This window comes from Lontra canadensis, unplaced genomic scaffold (genome assembly GCF_010015895.1).
Source record: "Lontra canadensis isolate GAN:19392208 unplaced genomic scaffold, GSC_riverotter_1.0 scaffold1, whole genome shotgun sequence".
Taxonomy (NCBI): domain Eukaryota; kingdom Metazoa; phylum Chordata; class Mammalia; order Carnivora; family Mustelidae; genus Lontra; species Lontra canadensis.
Window position 1 is genome coordinate 90,938,679 of NW_022630995.1, and position 27,774 is coordinate 90,966,452.

Consider the following 27,774-nt stretch of genomic DNA (forward strand, 5'->3'; position numbering starts at 1 on the left):
ATGGTCCAAGGGTTCAAAGTTTATGCTTTAGAAAATGACCAAGTCATCTTTGGAATGAGCAGGGTTTGAGTAAATAAACCTGAGTTAATCCTTTTCTACCAAAAACTCTGGCAAGTTCTATTTCCATATGCCACTATTTCTCATTTTTTTAAAATGGGAACATTAACTATATTATATACATAAAATTATGCTGCAGTCATAAGTTGGTCCCAGTAATACAGTTTGCACATTACCCTGACACAGCGAAAATACCAATAGCTATTAAATGGTAGAATTAATATTATTATAGCTATTATTATTGCCACTGACTTTTCTGAAATGTGCAGTGGAATCACATAAACTCTTAATGGATCCTCCTTTGTTCAAAATTTCTGGGAAATACAGTAATAATTAACTGAGTATTTATGAGAAAATTGTGTTTTTATTTCTGAACAATTCTGGTCTACACATTGTTGTGAATGTCCTTAACTCATGAGTGAAATTAAATCCAAAATATTTAGATATACACTTAGTGCATACAGTTAGGCATTAAGTTATGTATGGTATTTAACAAAAGTGATCTTAAAATATGTTTGTTTCTAAAAATAAGTCAATTTGTATAGTAAATTTCAAATTGTAGTAATGGGGCATCTTTAACATGAAGTGTCATGTTTTAAAAAAATATATTAAATCACACACAAAAAGCCTGATTTTATGAAGAAAAAAAAAAACCAGACTACTTGCAGCATTTTTTTGTGGTAGTTAGCTTATCAATACACTCAGTCTAGAAACATTTGTCGACACAGACACATGTAAATGAATTTGAGGTCATCTCATTTGAAACTCAAATATTTCCCAGAATATATCAAGATTCATTTTTTTTAAGATTTTATTTATTTTCCAGAGAGCAAGAGAGCACACGTGCTCAAGCAGGAGGAAGGAAAGGGAGAAGCAGCCTTCCTGATGAGCAGAGCGCTCTATGTGGGACTCAATCCCAGAACCATGAGATCATGACCTGGACACAAGGCAGATACTTAACTGACTGAGCCAACCAGACTTGGGATCAAGATTCACTTTTTCAGATTCACTTTATTGCAATCAAATCAACTGATGAGAGCTCACAAGGCTCTTTTCCTTTTCTCTAATATGAAAAATAATCTGTGATAGGAATTGTGTTCTCAGAGCCTACCTGGTTTTTAAGGCAATTGAGCTGTGATTTCTCCATTGGTGAGCTGGCATTTCATTAATTCAAACACATTGTCTGAATCTGATTTTAGGATGTTCGCAAGTTATAGCAAATATATTTTAATTCATTTGCTACTTTAAGCTGAATCTTACATGCTATCAGAATTTCTGTGTTGAGAACAATTTTAAAACTACTCACAATCAAATTACTCAAAAACTTAATTATAAACATTTAAGAATATGTTTAATTCAGATACAGATTCTAGCACCATATGATGCCCAAAAAATCTTAGCCTTCATTAAAAAAAAGTTTTTCTAATGTTCTTTAAGTCAAGCTTGTAATATTACCTATATTTCAGCCAATCAAAAAGTATCAAACCAAAATGCCATATGCTTGGCTATCTTTCTGAGATACAGGTAACACATAATTGCATTAAAAAATGAAGGAATTGTGTAACTGATACAAATTAATTCACATTCACACCGAGCAGCAGTACCTTCTCCAATGTTCCTTTCACACTGAGTTCTATTTCAGCATCATTATAACTGACAGATAGTGTTAAACAAGGCAGTACTCGCTTTTAGGAACACATTATACATTACTAATCCATTATTTACAACCTCAGAGAAGGCAAAATGACTCTTCTAAAGGCACACAGAGTTTATCAAAGCTTTAACAGCTGAAGTTGTTAAAAGAAGTCAAGCAGAACGTAAGTTTAATGCTATTATAAACTTCAATTATAACTTGCCTTTCTAAATTAGAAGAATCTTGACTTCTTTGAGATCATGCTTTTAAAATTAACCTAAGTGTTATTCTTTAAAATTTAATTAATCAATTTATGGAACAATGGCCAGTAGTAAAGAAAATTAAGAATCTGTATATCTAGCTCTGAAGTATTCCCACTCTTAAGACTTTTTTGACTTTTTAGCCAAAACAATAGGCTAAGAAGATAAAATTTCATATATCATATATAATATATATAGGCTATTATTCTAATATTCATCCTCGTGATATTTTTTCCCAAGTAATTAAAGAAGGCTAACAATTTCCTTTTTCTTTTTCTTTGCTTGAAATAGTGTCTGCTCTCAAAAGGTGGGGGGGCATTCCAATAACTTAGGCCTGGATGAGAAACAAACAAAAAGTGAGTGTAGTTGATACACAATGTTACATTAGTTTCGGGTGTGCAACTTAGTGATTTGACAAGTTCTTATATTAAGCTATGTTCACCACAAGTGTAGCTACCAGCTGTCCTGTTACATCACTATTACAATATCCTTGATTGTATTCCTTATGCTATGCCTTTCCCATGATTTATTCATTCCATAACTGGAAGTGTATTATCTCCCACTCCCCTTCACACATTTGATCAACCCCCACTCCCCTCCTGTCTGGAACATCAGTTCTCTGTATTTTTAGATCTAATTCTGTTTCTGTGTTTTGTTTGTTTCTTTTTTTTTTTTTTTTAGATTTTTTTTTAAGATTCCACTTATGAATAGATTTAAATGGCATCTGTTGTTCTGATTTATTTTACCTAGCATAATACCTTCTAGGTCTATCTATGATGTCTTAAATGGCACAATCTCATCCTTTCTTTTTTTTTTTTACTGTGTAATATTCCATCGTGTGTATATGTGCATATATGTATGTATGTATGTGTGTTTGAATCTATATGTATATATACAATATTTGTTGTATTCAACTTATGTTGCTTCTGTATCTTGGTTATTATAAGTAATGCTACAATAGACATAGGAATATATATATCTTTTCAAATTATTGTTTTGTTTTCTTCGGTTAAATACTCAATAGTCGAATTACTGTAGCATATGGTATTTTTGTTTTTAATATTTTGCATAACCTTTATGCTGTTTTCCACAATGGTACCAAAGTACATTCCCACCAACAGTGCACAGAATTCCTTTTCCTCCACATCTGCGCCAAAACTTGTTATCCCTTGTCATTTTGATTTCATTCTAACTGGTGTAAGGTCATATCTCATTGTGGTTTTGATTTGCATCTCTCTGATGATGAGAGATGTTGAGGATTTTCTCATGTGTGTTGGCCATCTGTATGTCTTCTTTGGAGAAATGTTCATTCAGGTCCTCTGCCCAATTTTTTTTTAAAGATTTTATTTATTTATTTGACAGAAATCACAAGTAGGCAGAGAGGCAGGCAGAGAGAGAGGGGCGAAAGCAGACTCCCTGCTGAGCAGAGTGCCCGATGTGGGGCTAGATCCCAGGACCCTGAGATCATGACCTGAGCCGAAGGCAGAGTCTTTAACCCATTGAGCCACCCAGGCACACCCACTGACCAATTTTTAATTGGATTGTTTGAGGTGTGTGTGTGTGTGTGTGTGTGTGTGTGTGTGTGTGTTGAGTTATAGAAGTTATTTATACATTTTGGATATGGACCCCTTATTGGGTATATCATTTGGAAATAGTCTTCTCCCATTCCATAGGTTGCCATTTTGTTTTGCTGTGCAAAAGTTTTTATTTTGATGTAATCCCAATAGTTTATTTTTGCCTTTGTTCCCTTGTTTCAGGAGACATACCTAGAAAAATGTTACTACAGATGAGATCAGAGAAGTTACTGCCTGTGCTGACTCCTAGGATTTTTATGGTTTTAGGTCTCACACTTAGGTCTTCTCATCCATTTTGAGTTTATTTTTGTGTATGGTATTAAGTGGTCCAGTTTCATTCTTTTACATGTAGCTGGTCCTATTTTTCCAGCACCATTTATCGAATGGCTGTCTTCCCTATTATATATTCTTGCTGCAGTTGTCATAGATTAATTAATCATATTCCCTTGAGTTTAAAATTTGGATTCTCTATTCTGTTTCTTGAAGATGACACAAAAAATAGAAAGATATATCTTGTTTATAGATTGGAAGAATCAATATTGTTAAAATGTCTTTATTGCCCAAAGAAGTGCTTATATTCAATGCAATCCCTATCAAAATCCCAACAGCATTTTTCACAAAACTGGAACAAAATAATACTGAAATTTATATGGAACCGTGGAAGATCAGAATAGTCAAAGCAATCTTGAGGAATGAAAACAAAGCTAGAGGTACCATAATACAAGATTTTAGGATACACTACAAATCTGTAGTAATCAAAGCTGTATGATACTGGCACAAAAACAGACAAATAGGTCAGTGGAACAGAATAAATATAACAGAAATAAACAGAAAAAAAGTAAAGAACAAAACAGGGCAGAATAACCTAAATAGTGTCCAGGAATAGGACATATTAAAGTATACACCATCAGATAAGTGACTTTATCAATGTTACTCATAAGTCTATGGTTAAGATATCATATATAAGTAAGATCAAATAGTATTTGTCTTTCATTTTCTGGCTTATTTCACTCAGTATAATGTCCTTAAGGTCCATCTATGTTGTCACGAGTGGTAGGACTTCCTTCTTTTAATATGGCAGAATGATAGATGTTCCTTACGAAGATCTGCATCAAATCCTATGAATAAATCAAGATTCTCAAATAATAGCTTTCTTAAATCACCTGCATTTTATTACTTATAGGTATACTAAACACTACATTAGTGGGTTTTTGGAAAGTTTGATTATGTTTCAGCTTTCATCACTATACAAACTTGAACTCAAGATATAGATCTTGGCTTAAGTTCCAAAACCACCAAGCTTTCTACCCTTTTGCAGATGTTAATGTAATTAAGATTTATAACTACTGTGACACAGTATAAGAATTTGATATTTCAAGAGCTCATACTGATACTGTTATTTCCAAATGGAGGAGTTAAAAAGATGAGGTGAGCCAGGAAGAAAAAACAAGGTTTGAGAAGTAATAAGGGTAGATGATTAAATCACAATCTTGAAATATGTGAATACCTTCTCCCTTTCTTTTTAATTAACCCATTTCTTCATTTGAAAATAAAAACAGAAGGCAACCTTAAGGTTCTTCAGGTATGAGTTCTAAGAGTTCAGTAAAAAAAAAAAAAAAGAACCTGCCTCCCCCAAAAAACCCACAAGTGTTCTAAACCACTTTCAATTTGAAGAGTCCAAAAAAAAAAAAAAATCAAAACTTTCAGAGAGTTATATTCCACGTTCCATTATATTTTAAAACTTAAAATCAGTAAAAGGAACATTTAATTTTAAACAGGTTCTTAAGATAATAAGAGAAGCCTTGATAATATTTATTACTAGATAAGGTAGTTTTAGTGTATATTGTGAAGTTATCTAAAGTCAATTGCAATTCATTAGAAATTATTTTCATATGTATGGATAATGCTATATAATGCTATGACTGGTTAAATGTGTTGCTATGAATTTGTATAAAAGAAGTAAGATTCATTACATTCACAGTACTATTGATTCTTTATATCTTGGAGAGTCTATCCAAATTTTGGAAATATAGTAGAATATAAAAGTAAAGAGAACTAGTATACTGGTGGCATTATTGTATTAATCAAATATCAATACTAAAGCTGTCTTTTCAACTATAACAGATTATTCAAACTTTTTCTATATAATCTTTAAAAAGTCAATACACTGAAGGATCACTGTGGTTATATTTGTTACTGTATGTTGGTGAATTGGCCACATCCTCACAGGAAGGGTATTAAGCAGGGACACAGATTATCTGATTTACTTAGTGGTGGATATTTTTCAATTTTCCCACATTTGAAAAAGGAGCCATGTATGCAGGCTCAGTATTTTTTTTCTTGAGTCTATATACCTTTATTTTTTTTCTGAGTCTGTATACATTTATTTTACTGTTTTATTTCATTATGTTATGTTAGTCACCATACAGTACAACATTAGTTTTTATAAGACATGTAATGACATTACTTCATCCCATGTGTGGTTCTTCATTGACATTTAATAAAGATAACAGGATGTGTGCCCAAGATCCTTCCAAAGATGGGCAAAATCAGAGCTATATTACATGGTGTGTATTTTTTTTAATAAGTCAGAGAAGGACAAATACCATATGATTTTACTCATATGTGGAATTTAAGAAACAAAACAGATGAACATAGCGAAGGGGGAAAAAAAGAGAAGAAAACCATAAGAGACTCTTTTTTTTTTTAGTGTAACAGTATTCATTGTTTTTGCACCACACCCAGTGCTCCATGCAAACCATGCCCTCTCCAATACCCACCACCTGGCTCCCCCAACCTCCCACCCCCCGCCCCTTCAACCCCCTCAGATTGTTTTTCAGAGTCCATAGTCTCTCATGGTTCACCTCCCTTCCAATTTCCCTCAACTACCTTCTCCTCTCTAAATCCCCTTGTCCTCCATGCTATTTGTTATGCTCTTAACTAGAGAACAAACTGGGGGTTGATGGAGGGGAGGTGAATAGGAGATGGGTTAAATGGGTGATGAGTATTAAGGAGGACACTTGTGATGAGTACGGGTGTTATATGTAAGGGAGGAATTACTAAATTCTACACCTGAAACCAATATTACACTATATGTTAACTATAAATAAAAGTTTGAAAAGGTATAGATTTTAATTACATAACTTTAAATTTTGTTTTACTTAATATAGTAGGACTACAGTGTGTGTATTTTTAAATTTTTACAAAGGTGCAAGATGGCTTTTCAAAAAATATTATCAAAAATATATGCATAATTAGCAAGGTGAGCATTTCAGACTTTTAGTATGTCATAGCTGAAGCATCAAAATAAGTTTCATAAGGATATTATGAAAATTTTCAAATTCTCCCTTGATTTAAGAAACTATCAGCAAAACTGCAAAAAAGAATGTCAATTACAAGTCAAAGATGATTATTTGGTGTCATTAGTATACTTAAATTGAAGCACTGTGAATTCTGAGGATTTTCATTTTCAGAACATTTTTGTTTTGGAGGAGGAATCTTCTATCATCAGCAGACTGTTGTTCTATGTTTTCTAAGTAGAAGAGTAATTGAAAAGCAAGACTTAGTCCCCAGTGATGAATACAAAACCACAAAATGTGCGTTGGTTTCAGTAACAGGTTAATCACTGATGATGCATTTAGGAGACATTTCAGTAGAACACATCTTAGACTTAAACTTCTGCTTTTGTCAACTTTTGTCTTTTGGAAATTCAAAGCACTCCTTTGATATCAGGTAAGGCAAACTGGAAATGTTAATTGTTTTTCTTTACAGCAAAGGAAATTAATTATTTTTTCTTTGTAGCAAAGGAAATTAGTTTAAAATATTACTTTTAGGGAAAGTATTAATGAAATATACCCTTTAATATAAATTTGATAATTTCCTCTTAGGCTAGAGAGTATATATTTAATTAAAATTCTGAGAATTATTTTTTTCTTCATATATACATACAACATGCATACATACTTGCATGTGTGTGTGTGTGTGTGTATACAAACTTATATAACCTTAGCTTTTATAACCTTAACTTTCTTACTTTCACTGAGGAATAATTAACCTATAATAAGCAGTACATATTTAGAGTAGGAAGTTTAAGTATTGACATATGAATATATCTGTGAAGTCACCACCAAAATAAAAATAATGAATATATCTATCATTCTTCAAAATTTCCAGGCAACCACTGATTGCTTTTTGTTATTATAAATTTATTTGCATTTTATAGACACATATAAATGGAATCATATAGCATGTATTTCATTTTTTCTGACTTCTTTCACTCATTATTAATATTTTCAAATCCACCCATGTTGTATGTCAATAATTTGTCTCTTTTATTGCTAAGTAGTATTCCATTGTATGGACATGCCATAATTGCTTTTCTCTTCACCTGTTGATGGGTATTTGTTTTGTTGCCAGGTTTTGATCATTACAAATTAAGTTGTCAAGAACATTTAAAAAGTTCTAAAAATATATAGACATAAATGGGTCAGTATATGTCTAAGTGCATGAGTGTATATACTATATATGCACACACTCATATATATAGATAGGTATAGATGCATAAGTATAGATGCATAGGTATCAATGCATAGGTATAGAATAAGTACAGTCAAGTAAATTCAGTCATTTGACACAATTAACATTCTCACCTGACCAAAACAATTGAAGGTGGTCAGACTTAAATCAGTTTAGCACTTGCTATGAGTAATTTAGAATCATAAAACAGTTTCAAGATATCTCTATGTCGTGTGACTTACAGAGAAAATTATTCCTAGTTTCCTCACTGATGGCCAAACTGCAATCCAACCATCTCACTGAATAAATATCATATTTCATGTTGTTTAACATCTGTTGTCTTTTTCTCCCCCCAAAGGGGGAGAGAGGGCTTGGGGAAGAGGCAGAAGGAAGGTGGAGAGAGAAAATCCCAAGGAGGCTCCACACTCAGAGTGGAGCCTGGAGCAGGGTTTAGTCTAACAACCCCGAGATCATGACCCATGCTGAAATCAAGAGATGCTTAACCAACTGAGCCACCCAGGCTCCTCCTGTTCTTTTTTCAATGCCAGTTTCTTCCCATAGATAATTTAGACAAAAGAATTCTTTGATGGGTTAAAGACATTGAAGGAAACAGGCTGAAGATAAAGACAAAGATTTAGAACACTGGGTGTAAAAAAGTAAAACAACTTTGTTTCAAATTTTTTTAAAAAATTAAAGACTTATACACATACATGCAATTAGACAGTACTGAAAGTACCTCATACTTTAATGTACTCACAAAATTATTCCAACCACCTATATAACCATAAATGAAAGATTGTTACTGCTACTTCTTAAAGATATACAAAATTTCTTATGTCTAAATATATACTCAATTTCATCAGTGCCCTAATGTCCCAAGACAGTCTGTAGATAATGGAAACTGAACTGTGTCTAAGAAGATAAAAAACAAAACAAACTTCAGTACATTCTCAAGACTGATACCATTACAGAAAAGAGTTTCATATTATCTCCTTCTCAACCATTCTATCTCTCAGCTGTTGAAAAATTTTATATACAAGGTGGAGGTCAAATTATTCAAAAATAACCCTTTTGGAAAAGTTATTTAAGTTAAAAAAGAGACTTAAAAAGGCAACAATATAGAAAATATTTACTGAGCACTAATGATAGATATGCTATTAATACAAACTATTGGAAATTTATTTTAATCCTTCCATTTCTACAGTGTTCTGCTTTCCAAAGGCTTCTCAGAAGTACCATATTATTGGAATTACCACTCTATAGCCAGATAATATGAAAAGGATTATCTCTAATAAATGAAAACTTAAGAAATGCAACATTTATAATTATAAGAGAAAAAATTACAATTATGAAAAATAAGATTTGTTGATTTTAATTATTATTCCTCTCTCCTTGATGAGAGACCAGGATACTTCATTTCCTGTCTCACAGAGAGTGTTCTTTTTGAAAGATATAAGATTCATGGGTTCTAAAAATATATGTGTTACCTGCAAAGTGTTGATGTTTTGAATAGAACTGTGCAATGACCAGAAAGACTGGGTCCATTAGGATTTAAAAAAAAAAAAAAAGGACTATATCATTAGTATCATTGACAGTACATAGATTTGAACTACAGTCATTCTACTCAATGTCACTGACATGTTGGAATTCCAGGCAAAACGGACATAGAAAAATTACCCTGGAGCTTAAAAGGGTCTCACACAGTGACATTTGATCACTATTTTCTGCAATTACAGGCATAAAACAGTAGAGGTCCACTGGGTCTTAATTCATGTTATAAAGATTCTCCTCAGTAAAGGAGGTATTGCTGCTTGGATGCACACTTGAGCTGCACTTTGCAAAACACCAACTTGCGGACCTAATATGAAACCATATCTAGTTGCTGCAGCTTGTTTCTGATGTATAAATACTTTCTGATAATCACAGTAACCAAAAAAATTAGCAGCACCACAGCCTAAATACTGATTCCAACAGAGTCCCTTAATGCAGAACATTCCAGGATTGTGTTCCAGAGACACTTGAGTTTGTTTTGCCAAAGGCCATTTGAAGTCTCTGTCCCCTTGCCATTCCCATTTGTTGAACAAGAGTGCAATGTTGAACTGATAGGTTGTTTCTTGTTTCCTGCAGTATCTTGAGCCAGGGTTTCTGCTGGCTCTGTTGGAGAAGGTGATGTAGCTACTGGTTTGTGATTTTCTGTGGGTGCTGGCATTAGAGGAGCACAGGTGAATGGATACCTTAGGTGACACCTGAGCACTGATGTTCCTCTCTGGTCTAACTTCCAATAATAGTATGTGTTTCATATGATAAACCACCCTTTGTGCTCAATATGGCAACAATACATGCCACCGTCTGCCTTGACTTTATTCTCTATGTGTCTTAGACCCATTCCCTTTGCCTTACAATGTCTATGCTTCTGAAGAAATGACATGGGATCATGGGATCAGCAGGTTAGGAGGGATTTTTCTCAGTTTTTCACTTACAATCCGTCTTTATGGTCTGTGTAAATATAAGTTTATAAAAAATCACTATATATGGGACGCCTGGGTGGCTCAGTTGGTTAAGCGGCTGCCTTCGGCTCAGGTCATGATCCCAGCGTCCTGGGATCGAGTCCCACATTGGGCTCCTTGCTCGGCGGGGAGCCTGCTTCTCCCTCTGCCTCTGTCTGCCTGTGCTTGCTCGCTCTCCCTCTGTCGCTGAAAAATAAATAAAATCTTTAAAAAAAAAAAAAATCACTATATATGATTCTTTGTTTTGCGATTAAAATGATAGTCAGTGGTGACTGTCAAGAGCCCACAAGTCCTGGTTCCATCATGTATCAGTTATGTGGTGTTATGTTATTTCCCTTCTGAAACTCCATACATTAACAGTAAATAATAACAGCATTTTCTTGATAGAGTTGTGAGAATAAAGTGTTACTGTATATAGAAAAGTGTGGAAAAAATGGAGCATAAAGTATGAATTATAATTGTAAATTATAATCATAAATTATAACTTATATTTATAATATTACAATTAAAATTTAAAAAATTACCATTATTAGTAATTGTATCATTGTCTGCTAGACTTGCAAGTTTATCCTACATCATTTATGTAGCATGCCTTGCTGTTTCTGACATGACAAAATGTGTTTATTATTTCTATCATTCTCTTATTGTTATAGACTCTTGCAGAGCTGCTAGTTCCACTTAATTTTCATCAAGTTTCATTTATTTACATCTAGGAGCATTTTGAAAATCATTAAACTCTTATACAAAGGATTAAATGGATCATTGAATAATATTGTTATTGCTGCAATTTCATAGGCAAAATAACTTAGTGATTTGTTCTATAAAATTTTGCCAAACTTTAATGAAGAATTCCTTAGACAAACACAAATATATTATTGGGAAGTCATGACTTAGAAATTTAGATTCAAGGCTATTTTATTTCATATTTTCTGATTCAGAGACAAATAGAAACACCTACATGTCAAATTGCCATTACTACTTTTGAATATATGACTTAAAAGTGGCATGTGAAATACTCTATTTGAAAAAGCTAAATTTATACAGAGTATTATAATTTCTCAGCGTCTGTATTCTGTTCTATAAAGGAATTTGTTGTTTTCGTAGATCTCTTATTTATAGATAATTTCTTTTGACATATGTTAATCATAAATTTTTTAATGTTTTCATTTTCCTATGTAAAAATGCTTTCAGCTACTGAAAATACAGGAAAATAAATGACACATTTCCAAAGCTCTAAGAAAGAAAGTTTATAATTTTTCATTTTCGTACATTTGGAAGTCATATTTACTTCTTACATAAAATCAAACTTCCTAAATTTTACTAAAATATTATTTTAAAATTAATTTAAAAATAGCAAGAAAAGACTGAGGCAAACTGCTATTGGAGAAGCTGTCTGCCCATCAACAGAACTAACAATTCCATCTTATGTTCTCAAATAAAATTTGCAGTATAGAAGTGATTGCATTTGAAATTATTGGTATATTTGAATGCAACTACCAAACCATGAAAAATGAGGCTTCCATTTGCTATAAAAATAAATTAGGTGGCAATGCTTTGCTAACAAAACCATTTGAGCACCACAGTTCATAAGTATGCATGGTACTATTCACAGATGTCTTTGCTTATGCTGTGAGCTGCCTTATGATGTGGTATTAAGCATTGCTTTATATCTAGAGTGAGCATAAGCAGCTTGTTCTAGAATACAATAAAAATTAAGTCAGATTAGAGATCATATGTAAAAGTATACTATAATCTTAACTAATTTCTTCTTAAAATCATGTTTTCTCTTGCACTTGTAGAGCTATTGATAGTTTTGTTTAACATCACCATTTTCCTGTTACTATTTCAGTAACTACAAAAATATAACAGTATAGAAAGTAAGACAATTATATTGGGAAATGCTTTGCTTCTATATTAAACATAATATAAAGTGAATGTTAAACATGCTATATGTTGCTTGTTGGCACTAAAAATAGTTTTTATTTAAATTCCAGTTAACATACAGTATAATATTAGTTTCAAGTGTACAATATAGTGATTCAACACTTCCATCCATCACCTGGCGCTCATCACAGCAAGTACTCTCTATAATCTCCATTACCTATTTCACCCAACCTCCCCACCCACCTACCCTGTTAGCCATCAATTTATTCTCTATAGTTTTCTCTTTTTTAAAAAATTAAAATTTTATTTGTGAGGGAGAGAGCTATCGAGAGAGTGTGGGTTTGGGGGGAAAGGAAAGTGGAGAAGCAGGGTCACTGCTGAATAAAGAGTCTGTTGTGGGACTCGATCCCAGGACTCTGGAACCATGACCTGAGCCAAAGACAGACACTTAACCAACTGAGCCACCCAGGTTCCCCTGTTGTGACTTTAATTATAAAATCAAACACAATTTTTTTTTTAAACACACTAACTATTAAATCTGAAAGTTTAAACAGAAAAATCTGGGAAACTACTATAAAAAATTCCATGTAACTTGGACATTTCATCAACTCCCAAACAATTTTAAAATACTTAAAATTATTATTTTTTATTTGAGGAAGTCATATATTCTCAGAGCTGGAAAGAAACTTAGATGGCCCTGTAACCAAACTCTCAAATTATATATGTAAAGAATCTCAAGTGGAGAAAACAAATATTTTTCCCCACTCTGTTTTCTAATGTACTTAGTCGTAGAATTAGATTTAGAATCCACACCATCTAGCTCAAAGTCTAGAATATTTACATTGCATTTTATTCTTCAAATAATAAGATATTAATTTTTAATAATTGGCAGTGTATTTCTTGCACTACATTAAGTATCTAATATACTACTATAGTTCATTTTACTTGATATCATACTTCTTAGTATTTCTTAATGATACACTGATTTTATCATTCAAAATATAAAAATTATTAAATATAAGTACACCAAGCTCAGGTTAACTTGACACCACAATGTTAAAATATTTAAAATTAAAAATAAATTTTAGGGGCACCTGGGTGGCTCAGTCAGTTAAAAGTCTGCCTTTGGCTCAGGTCATGATTCCAGGGTCCTGGGATTGAGCCCCCCATTAGGCTCCCTGCTCAGCAGGAGGCCTACTTCTCTCTCTCCCACTCCTTCTGCTTGTGCTCCCTTTCTTGCTGTGTCTCTCTGTCAAATAAATAAATAAAATCTTTAAAAAAAATTATTCTATTTATCTTTCTTTATAAATATTACCTCATGACCACCACCAACAGCAGAAACCCCACAAGCATTCACAATGGCCCACTGTGTTATAAAGTTAAAATACAGGTACTTATTTTTTATCTCCTTATTACATGCATGTTTGTTTATGCTTTATAATGTAGCAGGTAAATACATTTCCATATTATATAAATTCAGTTATTTACTTATTCATATGTCTGGTAATTATGAATGTGCAAGCACTTTTCTGTGCACTTTGAATCTTAGTGAAAAAAAACTTCAAATGATCTCTGTATTTAACATTCTGGAAAGGCAGAGAGTAAAAATAGTGTAATAAATAATACAGTATATAATAAATATAAAATTATTTGTTACATAAAAAACTATAAGGTTATAAATGTTATGGAAAAATTGGGGTAAATAACATCAAGTGAGTTGAGAAAGTAAAGTCCAAGTTAACTGTATTGCCATCATTAAGAAAGTGGTATTTGAGTAAAAAGGTCAAGGAGGTGAAGCTGGAGGAAAGGTTATATAGAAGAAGAACATTCCAGGTAGAGGAAACAGAACAAAGATTATAGGGTGGGATGATGTCTGGGGTGTTCAGGAATAAGCAGAATCAGTGTTGTTATAGTAGAGGGACTCTGGAAGAGAAGAAGGAGGTAAGTTTAGAGAGGGCTTAAAGGTAGATAGTATTCAGTCATGTGGATTTGGTCTTTGTTCTGAGGGAAACAGGAAACCACTGGGGAATTTGGAACAGAGATGTGGAATGATTTGCATTTTATGAAAATAGTTTTGTTATGAGTGTGGAGAATAGAAAGGAATCTGAAACACCAGTTACAGAACAATTGACATAAATCCATATGATGTAGACTAAGATATCACAGTTGAGGTGATCTGTGAACCTTGAAAACAATTCATATATGTGTTGGGAGAAAGCAGTATACAGAATAGTTTCAAGTTTTGCAACTGAGCAACTGAGAGGGTAAAGTTATCATTAGTTATGAAGGGGAAAACTACAGATTGAGTGAGTTAGAGGTCAGAATAGTGTAACATAAGAAATTCAACTTTAGACACATTAATTTTGAGATGTTAATTGTACCTTGAAGTTTCTATGCTGAACATGTTTTGTGGTATAAAGTTTCAGAAGTCAAGTGATAGGCCAGGGCTTGGAGATATAACTTGGGAAATCAACACATAGATGATATTTAGAGGCAGGACGAAATCCCCAGAGGAAAGGGTGAAAAAAGAGAAGAAATAATGAGTATTGAACCATGGGATTTTCCAATCATAACAGGTTGGGGAGAAACTGAAACAGAACAGTGTGGTGTGCTAGAAGTAAAATGCAGAAAGTGTAGAGAGTGAGTGGGTTGACTTATTTGGCATATAAAGGTCTTAGAAGAACTTGTCAAGAACAGTTTTGGTGAAACCATGTAGATAAAGCTGGATTAGACAAGAGAATGTAAAAAGAAGTATTGCAGACATCATGTAGAGCCAGTTCTTTCAAGAACTTTTAATTGAGCAGGGGCAGGGAGAAAAGGAGTGGCATCCAGAAGATAAATGGAATCAGGTAAGTGTTATTAAAATGGTAGAACCAACATGTCTTTATATGCTAATGGGAATGATTCAGAAAAGAGGAAAATAAGTGATGTAGAAAAGTAACAGAAGGGGCACCTGGGTGGCTCAGTGGGTTAAAGCCTCTGCCTTCGGCTCAGATCATGATCCCAGGGTCCTGGGATCGAGACCTGCATCCGGCTCTCTGCTAAGTGGGGACCCTGCTTCCCTTCCTCTCTCTCTGCCTGCCTCTCTGCCTACTTGTGATCTATGTCTGTCAGATAAATAAATACAAATCTAAAAAAAAAAAAAAAAAGAAAGAGAAGGAGGAGTCAAGATGGCAGAGAAGTAGCAGGCTGAGAAGATATCAGGTAGCAGGAGATCAGCTAGATAGCTTATCAAACCATTCCAAACACCTACAAATCCAACAGGAGATCAAAGAGAAGAAGAGCAACAATTCTAGAAACAGAAAATCCACCACTTTCTGAAAGGTTGGACTGGCAGAGAAGTGAATCCAAAGCGAGAGGAAAGTAGACTGCTGTGGGGAGAGGGGGGCAGCTCCTGGCTAGTGGTGGAGCAATGGAGCACAAAATCAGAACTTTTAAAAGTCTGCTCCACTGAGGGACATCACTCCAGAGCTAAACCGGGGTGAAGCCCACACAGGGACAGTGTGGCCTTATGTCCTGCGGGGTCATAGAAGGATTGGGGGTGTATGAGAGTCGCAGAGCTCACAGGTATTAGAGCAGGGAAGCCGGCCACAGAGACAGAGCTGAGGAGTGAGCTCTCAACTCTGGGTTACCTTGAGCTGTAATCTGTGGCACAGGCCACTGCTCTGTGAGTGGGGACCCCATACAATCCAGGGAGACCCCCCTGGAAGAGCTCGGGATCTGTCGGGTTCAGCGACTCTAGGCAGAACTGTGTGCCAGAGACAGAGACGCTTGGTAACAGGCTGGGTGAGCCTAGAGTGCAGCCAGAGGCCAGGGAGATGGGAGTGATTGAGCACTTTTCTCCGAGGGTGTACTGAGAAGTAGGGCCCTGAGCTCTCAGCTCCTCTGGGCCAGAGGTTGGGAGGCCGACATTTTCATTCCTGTCCTCCAGAACTCTACAGAAAGCATTCAGGGAACAAAAGCTCCCAAAAGTGAACCCGAGAGGATTACATAGCCTGACCCTGGTAAGGGCAGTGCAATTCCCAGGCTAAGATACTTGAGAATCACTACAAGAGGCCCCTCCCCCAGAAAATCAACAAGAAATCCAGCCAAGACTAAGTTCACTTACAAGGAACAGTGGAATTCAAGAAGAGGAGAAAGCAAAGCACGGAATTCATGGCATTCTCCCCATGATTCTTTAGTCTTGCAAAGTTAATTATTTTTTTTAATTTTTTAAAACTTTTACGCATTCATTTTTTAATGTTTTTTTTAACTAGTTTATCTTAATACCTTTCATAAAGAAAAAAAATCTTTTTCGAACCTTCATTATTATAGTCATATTTTATTCTTCATTGTATCTAACGTTATTATTTGTATACACATAAGGCTTTTTCTTCTAAAAATTTTGGGGTACAACTTCTTCTAATAGATCAAAATACACCGTAAATCTAGTACTGGGCTTGTTCTAGTCTCCAGACTGAGCAAATTCTCTCCACTTCTTTTTCTTTATTCTCCTAACCAACTTATCTTATCAATTCCTTTTTTAGAAATTAAAAAAAAAATGATCTTTATAGTCACATTCCATCCCTTCATTGTGTTTACCCTTATATATGTTTTTCACCTTTAAAATTTTGGAAGCTAGTTTCTTCTAAGTGACAAAAATATTCCCCAAATTAAGTGGGTGACCCTGTTCTAGTCACCAGTCTAATATATACATATATTTTTTTCTTTTTTATATTTTTTCTTTATTTTTTTTTCTTTTTTAATATTTTTTTTTTCCTGAACTTTTTACCCCCTTTCTCCCACCCATGATTTGGGGTCTCTTCTGATTTGGTTAAAACACATTTTCCTGGGGTCTTTGCCTCACTTTTAGTATTTTATTTGCTCCTTCATATATTCTTATCTGGATAAAATGACAAGGCAGAAAAACTCACCACAAAAAAAAAAAAAAAAAAAGAACAAGAGGCAGTACTGAAGACTAGGGACCTAAGCAATATGGACATTGGTAATATGTCACATCTAGAGTTCAGAATGATGATTCTCAAGGTGCTAGCTGGGCTCGAAAAAGGCATGGAAGATATTAGAGAAAAACTGTCAGGAGAAATAAAAGCCCTTTCTGGAGAAATAAAAGAACTAAAATCTAACCAGGTTGAAATTAAAAAAAAAAAAAAAGCTATTAATGAGGTACAATAAAAAATGGAGGCTCTTACTGCTAGGATAAATGAGGCAGAAGAGAGAATTAGTGATAAAGAAGACCAAATGACAGAGAATAAAGAAGCTGAGCAAAAGAGAGACAACTACTGGATTACAAGGGGAGAATTTGAGAGATAAATGATACCATAAGACAAAACAACATTAGAATAATTGGGATTCCAGAAGAAGAAAGAGAGGGGAGCATATTGGAGAGAATTACTGTAGAGAATTTCCCTAATATGAAAAAGGGAACAAACATCAAAATCCAGGAGGTGCAGAGAACCCCCCTCAAAATCAATAAGAATAGGTCCACACCCTGTCATCTAATAGTAAAATTTACAAGTCTTAGCGACAAAGAGGAAATCCTAAAAGCAGCCCGGGATAAGAAGTCTGTAACATACAATGGTAACAATATTAGATTGGCAGCAGACTTATCCACAGAGACCTGTAAGGCCAGAAAGAACTGGCATGATATATTTAGAACACTAAATGAGAAAAACATGCAGCCAAGAATACTATATCCAGCTAGGCTAGCACTGAAAATAGAAAGAGAGATAAAAAGCTTCCAAGACAAACAAAAACTAAAAGAGTTTATAAACACCAAACCAGCCCTACAGAAAATATTGAACAGGGTCCTCTAAGCAAAGAGAGAGCCTAAAAGTAGTAGACAAGAAAGGAACAGAGACAGTATACAGTAACAGTCACCTTACAGGCAATACAATGGCACTAAATTCATATCTCTCAATAGTTACCCTGAATGTAAATGGACTAAATGGCCAAATCAAAAGACACAGGGTATCAGAATGGATAAAAAACAACAACAACAACAACAAAAAAAAACCAAACCATCAATATGCTGTCCATAAGAAACTTATTTTAGACCCAAAGACACCAGATTTAAAGTGAGGGGGTGGAAAGCAATTTATGGTGCTAATGAACATCAAAAGAAAGCTGGGGTGGCAATCCTTATATCAGATCAATTAGATTTTAAGCCAAAAACTATAATAAGAGATGAGGTTGGACACTATATCATACTCAAAGGGTCCGTTCAACAAGAAGATCTAATAATTTTAAGGATCTATGCTCCTAAAATGGGAGCAGCCAACTATATAAACCAATTAAGACCAAAATCAAAGAAACACATCAACAATAATACAATAATAGTAGGTGAGTTTAACACCCCCCTCACTGAAATGGACAGATCATCCAAGCAAAAGATCAACAAGGAAATAAAGGTCTTCAATGACACACTGGACCAGATGGATATCACAGATATATTCAGAACATTCCATCCAAAGCAATAGAATACACATTCTTCTCTAGTGCACATGGAACATTCTCCAGAACAGATCACATCCTGGGTCATAAATCAGGTCTCAACTGGTACCAAAAGATTGGAATCATTCGTTGCATATTTTCAGACCACAGTTCTCTGAAGCTAGAACTCAATCACAAGAGCAAATTTGGAAAGAACCCAAATACATGGAGGCTAAAGAGTGTCCTACTAAAGAATGAATGAGTCAATCAGGAAATTAAAGAAGAATTGAAAAATCTCATGGAAGCAAAGGCAGCCCTGAGAGGAAAATATACAGTGAACAAGCCTTTCTCAAGAAACAAGATCTCAAGTACACAACCTAACCCAACACCTAAAGGAGCTGGAGAAAGGACAGCAAAGAAACACTAAACCCAGCAGAGAAGAGAAATACTAAAGATCAGAGTAGAAATCAATGAAATAGAAACAAAGAATCAAAAAGAAAAAACAAACAAGCAAACAAACAACAACAAAAACAGTAGAACAAATCAACAAAACTAGCAGCTGGTTCTTTGAAAGAATTAATAAGATTGATAAACCCCTGGCCAGACATATCAAAAAGAAAAGAGAAAGGACTCAAATAAATAAAATTGTGAATGAAAGAGGAGTGATCACAACCAACACCAAAGAAATACAAACAATTATAAGAACATATTATGAGGGGCGCCTGGATGGCTCAGTGGTTTAAGCCTCTGCCTTCGGCTCAGGTCGTGATCTCAGGGTCCTGGGATCGAGCCCCGCATCGGGCTCTCTGCTCAGCAGGGAGCCTGCTTCCCTTCCTCTCTCTCTGCCTGCCTGTCTGCCTGCTTGTGATCTCTGCTTGTCAAATAAATAAATAAAATCTTAAAAAAAAAAAAAAAAGAACATATTATGAGCAACTCTATGCCAACAAATTTGACAATCTGGAAGAAATGGATGCATTCCTAGAGATGTATAAACTGCCACAACTGAACCAGGAAGAAATAGAAAACCTGAACAGACCCATACACAGTAACAAGATTGAAGCAGTCATTAAAAATCTCCCAACAAACAAGAGCCCAGGGCCAGATGGCTTCCCAGGGGAATTCTACCAAACATTTAAAGGAGAATTAATTCCTAGTCTCCTGAAACTGTTCCAAAAAATAGAAATGGAAGGAAAACCTCCAAACTCATTTTCTGAGGCCAGCATTACCTTGATCCCAAAACAGGACAAAGACCCCATCAAAAAGGAGAATTATAGACCAATATCCTTGATGAATATGGGTGCAAAAATTCTCACCAAAATACTAGCCAATAGGATCCAACAGTACATTAAAAGGATTATTTACCATGACTAAGTGGGATTTACTCTTGGGCTGCAAGGTTGTTTCAACATCTGAAATCAATGTGATACAATACATTAATAAAAGAAAGAACAAGAATCATATTATACTCTCAATAGATGCTGAAAAAGCACTTGACAAAGTACAGTATCCTTTCTTGATCAAAACTCTTCAAAGTGTAGGGACAGAGGGTACATACCTCAATATCATTAAAGCTATCTGTGAAAAACCCACAGTGAATATCATTCTCAATGGAGAAAAACTGAGAGCTTTTCCACTAAGGTCAGGAACATGGCAGGGATGTCCATTATCACCACTGCTATTCAATACAGTACTAGAAGTCTTAACCTCAGCAATCAGGCAACAAAAAGAAATTAAAGGCATCCAAATAGGCAAGAAGAAGTTAAACTTCACTCTTTGCAGATGATATGATACTTTATGTGGAAAACCCAAAAGACTCCACTCCAAAACTGTTAAAACTCATACAGGAATACAGTAAAGTGTCAGGATATAACATCAATGCACAGAAAACAGTTGCATTTCTATGCACCAACAGCAAGACAGAAGAAGGAGAAATTAAGGAGTCAATTCTGTTTATAATTGCACCCAAAACTGTAAGATACCTAGGAATAAACCTAACCAAGGACACAAAGAATCTATACTCAGAAAACTATAAACTATAAAGTAGTCATGAAAGAAATTGAGGAAGACACAAAGAAATGGAAAAAAGTTCCATGCTCATGGATTGGAAGAACAAATATGGTGCAAATGTCTATGCTACCTAAAGCAATCTACACAGTTAATGAAATCCCTATCAAAATACCATCAATTTTTTTTCAAAGAAATGGAATAAACCATCCTAAAATCTATATGGAATCAGGAAAGCTCCAATAGCCAGAGGAATGTTGAAAGCCAAAGTTGGTGGCATCACGAGTCCAGACTTTAAGCTCTATTACAAAGTTGTCATCATCAATACAGTATGATATTGGCACAGAAACAGACATATAGATCAATGGAACAGATTAGGGAGCCCAGAAATAGACCCTCAACTCTATGGTCAACTAATCTTCAACAAAGCAGGAAAGAATGTCCAATGGAATAAAGACTGCCTCTTCAACAAATGGTGTTGGGAAAATTGGACAGCCACATGCATAAAAATGAAACTGGACCATTTCCTTACACCACACATAAAAAATAGACTCCAAATGAATGAAAAACCTGGATGTGAAAAAGGAATCCATCAAAATCCTTGAGGAGAACACAGGCAGCAACCTCTTTGACCTCAGCCACAGCAACTTCTTCCTAGATACATCACCAAAGGCAAGGGAAGCAAGGGCAAAAATGAACTATTGGGACTTTATCAAGATCAAATTCTTTTGCACAGCAAAGGAAACAGTTAACCAAACCAAAGACAACTGACAGTTTGGGAGAATATATTTGCAAATGACATATCTGATAAAGGGTTAGTATCCAAAATCTATAAAGAACTTAGCAAACTCAACACCCAAAGAACAAATAATCCAATCAAGAAATGGGCAGAGGACATGAACAGACATTTCTGCAAAGAAGACATCCAGATGGCCAACAGACACAGGAAAAAGTACTCCACATCACTTGGCATCAGGGAAATACAAATCAAATCCACAATGAGATACCACCTCACACCAGTCAGAATGGTTAAAATTAATGAGTCAGGAAATGACAGATGCCGGTGAGGATGCAGAAAAAGGGGAACCCTCCTACACTGTTGGTGGGAATGAAAGCAGGAGCAGCCACTCTGGAAAACAGCATGGAGGTTCCTCAGAAAGTTGAAAATAGAGCCACCCTATGACCCAGCATTTGCTCTACTGGGTATTTACCCTAAAGATACAATTGTAGTGATCTGAATGGGCATGTGCACCCAAATGTTTATAGCAGCAATGTCCACAATAGCCAAACTATGGAAAGAACCTAGAGGTCCACCAACAGATGATGAGATAAAGAAGAGGTGATATAATTATACAATGGAATACTATGCAGCCATCAAAAGAAATGAAATCTTGTCATTTGCAATGACATGGATGGAACTAGAGTTATTATGCTGAGCAAAATAAGTCAATCAGAGAAAGACAATTATCATATGATCTCCCTGATATGAGGAATTTGAGAGGCAAAATGAGGGGCTTGGGGGGTAGGGAAGGAAAAAATGAAACAAGATGGGATTGAGAGGATGAGAAACCATAAGAGACTCAATCTCACAAAACAAGCTGAGGGTTGCTGGGATAGAGGAGTATGGAGAGGGTGGTTGGGTTATGGACATTGGGGAAGGTATGTGTTGAATGCTGTAAAGTGATGATTCAGAGACCTGTACTCCTGGGGCTAATAATACATATGTTAATAAAAAAAATTTTAAAAAAATTTTCAATGGTGCCACATATTTGGCGGTTATCAGTATAAATCATCTGGCATTTGCTTTCTCTTATTTTAAGTGCCTACCATAGCTGCCATCACTTTAGTTGATTTTTTAGCATTTAGTAAAGATCTTCCTTCTTTTCTTTAGAAAGGAAAATCTCTAAACTAATTATTTCCTATCAGTGATATTAAAGGCATAGTTATAGGCTAATAGAAAGCTCACCCAGGTGCTACATCTTAACTGACTGACACATTTTGACCAGTGCCTAGTAGCAGTAATTGTATATTTCATAAATTGAAATTATTTTTAGATTTGAAAATGTTAAAAATATATCAGTCAAATAATCCTAAAGGTAAATTATGTATTGCTTATGATATTACTTTGAAATAGCTAAATTTATTTTGGTTTTTAACTTTTTTTATTTTAATTATTACTGGGTAAATTTCCATCATCCAAGGTATCAAAAATGTTAGGATCATTTCTGTCATGACCTTGTCTTTCCTTCATACAGCCCCACCTTAACCTATACACACATATTTCTTTGCCTATTAAATACCATTGATTTCATCACAGAAAGATATTTAAGTATAAAAATGCCAATTCTTGAAATCTTGCTAGAGCTAGAAAAGCTATGTTTAAAGAATATTGTCATTTGCTCTGTACTAAGCAATATATCTGACAGTCTTTGTTTCAGCCACTACAGTAATTAGAGAAAGTGAGTCTATTCAATTTTAATACTTTTAATAAAAAAAAAACAAAACAATTTTTTCTTATTTGAAATACTAATAATATCAATTGCTATTAAACAAAACAAAAAAAATCCAGTACCTTTCTGATAATGAGTTGTAGTCCATAAATGTAGATTTTATTTATTTATTTTTATTTATATTTTTTATTGTGTTATGTTAGTCACCATAAAATATATCATTAGTGTTTGATGCAGTGTTCCAAGATTCATAAATATACATTTCAGTCAAAAAAATAAAATATTTTTACAAGATAATCTGTCATATGAAGTGAATTAAATAAGATACCCAAAGTTGTTAAATAATTACTTAATAAGCCTAATACCTGAATTTATATTTAAATGTTATTAGTAAATATTGACATTTAAAGGAAAATATTAAATATAAAATCCATTTCATGTTCATAGATGCTGTGTTATTTTGATATATAGAATACATGGAATCTATGATATGAATGTATACATTTAAGAGAATTAAATATCTTATCTGCACATAATAAATCTGTATTATGAATACAGTACCTAGGAAGTTGACGTTCCTATTCCTACTTGTCAACTTTCAATTTTCTCAGACTTTTCAATTTTTAATTATTCTTTGCCTGAATATTGTCTAAAAACATATTTCTTATCATTATTTGCAGTATAAATAAATGTAGCAAGTTTTACTTTGAATTCTTCTAGAGAAATAAATGACATAACTTTTTAAATAAACTTAGGATCAATTTTGCAATTAATAACTCCTTTAAAATCATATTAGTTTAACACACTTTCATGATAAAAGCCCTCAACAAACCAGGAATAGAAGGAATGTACTACAACATGATAGTCTATAGAAGAAAAACCTACAGCTGATACTAAACTCATTGGTGAGACTGAAAGCTTTTCTTTTAAGATCAGGTACAAGACAAAGCTGCCCACTTTCACCACTTCTATTCAAGATAACATTGGAAGTTTTTACTAGACCAATTGAGCCAGAAAAAGAAATGTCAGCTGGATTGGAAAAGAAATAAATTTATCTGTTTGGAGATGACATGATCTTGTATGTAGGGAATCTTAAAGAATCAAAAAACAAAAACGAAAATGCTAGAACTGATAAACAAATTCAGCAAAGTTAAAGGATACAAAACACACCATCCTTCATTTTATATACTAGTGAACAGTCCAAACAGGAAATTAAACAATTTTATTTACAACAACACCAAAAAGATTAAATGCTTAGGAATAAGCTTAACCAAGGAGATGAAAAGACTTGTACATTGAAATCCTACATAATAAAACTGAAAGAAGTTAAAGATGACACAAATAAGTAGAAAGACACCCTGTTTTAATGGATAAAGACAACTGTCAAGATGTCAATATTATGCAAAGGAATCTGCAGAGTCAATGAAATTCCTATCAAAATGCTGTTTAGAGTTTAAACTATTCCATAATTTTGCTTCCTCAGAATCCATTTTGTTTGCTAAGTGGCTAGTTGAACTGACACTAGACCACCTCCTAAGTCCATGCCCTAGATAAAAGCCCAGAGAGTTAGTCTTTTTTTTTTTTTTTAATTTTATTTATTTATTTGACAGAGAGAGATCATAAGTAGGTAGAGAGGAAGGGAAGCAGGCTCCCCGCCTAGCAGAGAGCCCAATGTGTGGCTCCATCCCAGGACCCTGGGATCATGACCTGAGCTGAATGCAGAGGCTTTAGCCCACTGAGCCACCCAGGCACCCCTAGAGAGTTAGTCTTAAACAAGAAAGTTTAAGTTTCTGATATGACTCCCTCAACACTTCTGGTGATGTCTCCTGCCTCTCAGCTCCTTCTCCCTGTGTGTGCCTTAAAATAAGACCACCTCCCTCCACCCCCCACCCCCCACCCCCCACACAACTGAGTTTACCAACCTGCCATTATTTTTGGTTTGAATTGACCAATGCGGTTTTAGTCCAGGAAACCCTAGAAACACTCCCCCTGTGAATGCTAATAAAATCATATTCCCCAGGTCCTGTCCCTGCACTCAGCCTTTAATTTCTCATGTGACCCCTCAGGACTTGTTTTGTACCTCTTCCAGGACCTGTGAGTAATAAACTTCTCTATTTTACTTTCTTCTGTGGTCTTTGTTGAGCTATACTCATCATCTGACACCCCACCAGGGCTCTACTTAACATATGTTAACTTAACAAAATCGTTACAAATCCTAATGATGTTTCTTTGTAGAAATAGAAATCCAGGATGCCTGGGTGACTCAGTCATTAAGTGTTGGCGTTCAGCTCAGGTCATGATCCTAGAGTCCTGGGATTGAGTTCCACATCAGGTTCCCTGCTGAACAGGAAACCTGCTTTCTCCCTCTCCCACTCTTCCTGTTTGTGTTCCCTCTCTTGCTATGTTTCTTTCAAATAAATAACATCTTATTAAAAAAAAAAAAAGAAATAGAAGTCCCTTTTAAAATTCATATGGAATCTTAAGGGATATCAAATAGCCAAAACAGTCTTGACAAGGAAGTTGGAAGTCTTAACACTTCCTGGTTCCAAAACTTGTACTATTTTGATTTCCATATTTTGTAGTATTACTGACATGAAACACAGACCTATACACCACTAGAATAGAATAGAGAGCTGAGAAATAAACCCTCACATACATGGGAGAATGATTTTTTACAAGGGTTTCAAGCCCATATATTGATGAAAGATGTTTTAAACAAATGGTTGTAAGAAAACTGGATGTCCACAGGCAAAGAAATGAACTTAGACTCTTGCAACAGATTTAAAAAAAATTATCTGAAAGTCATTGAAGATAAATGTAAGAACTAAAATTATAAAACTCTTAAAACAGGAAAAGCTTCATAGCATTTGGTTTGGCAATGATTTCTTGGAAATGACAGCTGAAGTATGGGCAACAAAACAAAAATTAAATTGTACACATTAAAATTAAAAACCTTTGTGAATAAAAGGACACAACCAATAGAATAAAGGGTAGCTCATAGAATAGAAGGAAATATTTGCAAACCATACACCTGATAAAGGATTACTATCAAAAACATATAAAGAATTATAACTCATTAAAAATCCAATTAAAAAGTGAGCAAGGCACTTTATTATTGGTTTGAATTGACCAATCTAGTCTTAGCCTGGGAACCTAAGAAACACCCCTCCAGGAACTCTAATAAATTTAATATATAGATAAAATATTTCATTCTTTGTTTTTTTTTATATTATTTAAATGCAAACATTTGTGTTTAATAATGGAAGGGTACAACCAATGTTGTATACTTAAAATTGCAGTCCTCAGTGGAAATAGTAGAATTACTATGCATCACTAAACTAAGATTCAGGTCTGACATTCAATATAATTACAAAAGTTAAGAGTTATTACCTCATATAATGCCTCTATTGTAATTTTTAAAAATTTGATTCCACTGAAAATAGTAACAATAATAATAACATTTATTGTGGTTTATACTGTCAAACATTGTATGCATTCATTTAAATTTTACAACACCCACAGGAGGAAGGTATTATTATTATCCTCAATTATGAATAAGAAAATTGAATCCTATATATAACTTGCCCTAGGAATGAGGGGAGCTGAAATTTGAATTCAGTCCATGTGTTTCCTGAGTTATAATTACTGTCTTACTTTTAGCCTGGGGGTATCCTCTGATATGTCCTCTTCTAGTTGCCTGTAAGAGTTTATTTGGTAAGAGGTCTTATTAAACATTTCGTAGACAATATATATCTTGCAAACATCATTTTTATATAACTATTTTTGTATTAGGGATAAAAAGTAATATATTTGTGGATAGCAACTACTCACCATTCAGTGAGTAACTTGCATTCAGAAATTATCTGATACTAAGTCTTTTGGCTCTGACTTAGAGAAGGCCCAGGTATAGCTCTCTTTTGTCCTCCAGAATTCAAGTTCATCCAATTCCATCTACCTCCACCATGTCACTTAAATTCCACCCTAAAAGGACCAGAGTGCTATACCTGAGGTGCATGGGGTTGGGAAGTCAGTGCACATCTGCCTTGGCCCTGAGGATCAGCCCCCTGAGTCTGTCTCCAAAAAAGGTTTGTGATGACATCACCCAAGGAACCCGTAATAGGAAGGGGCTGAGGATTGCAGTGAAACTGACCATTCAGAACAGACAGGCCCAGATTTAAGTGGTACCTTTTGCTTCTGGCCTGATTATTAACGCTCTCAAGGAATTGCCAAGAGACAAAGAGAAGCAGAGAAACATTAAGCACAATGGAAGTATTACTTTTGATGAAATTGTCACATTGCCCAATAGATGCAGCACCTATCTTTAGCCAGAGGGCCCTCTGGAACCATTAAAGAGATGGAGGGACTGCCTGGTTTGAGGGCTGCAATATTGATGGCCTCCACCATGATGACATCATAGATGATATCAAGAGTGGTGCAGCATTCAACAACAAGAAGATTTGA

At 34.6% G+C, this 27,774-nt stretch overlaps 1 pseudogene; it reads left to right on the forward strand.

Annotated features, from left to right (window-relative positions):
* LOC116867039 lies at window positions 1-27,774 on the forward strand (annotated as a pseudogene).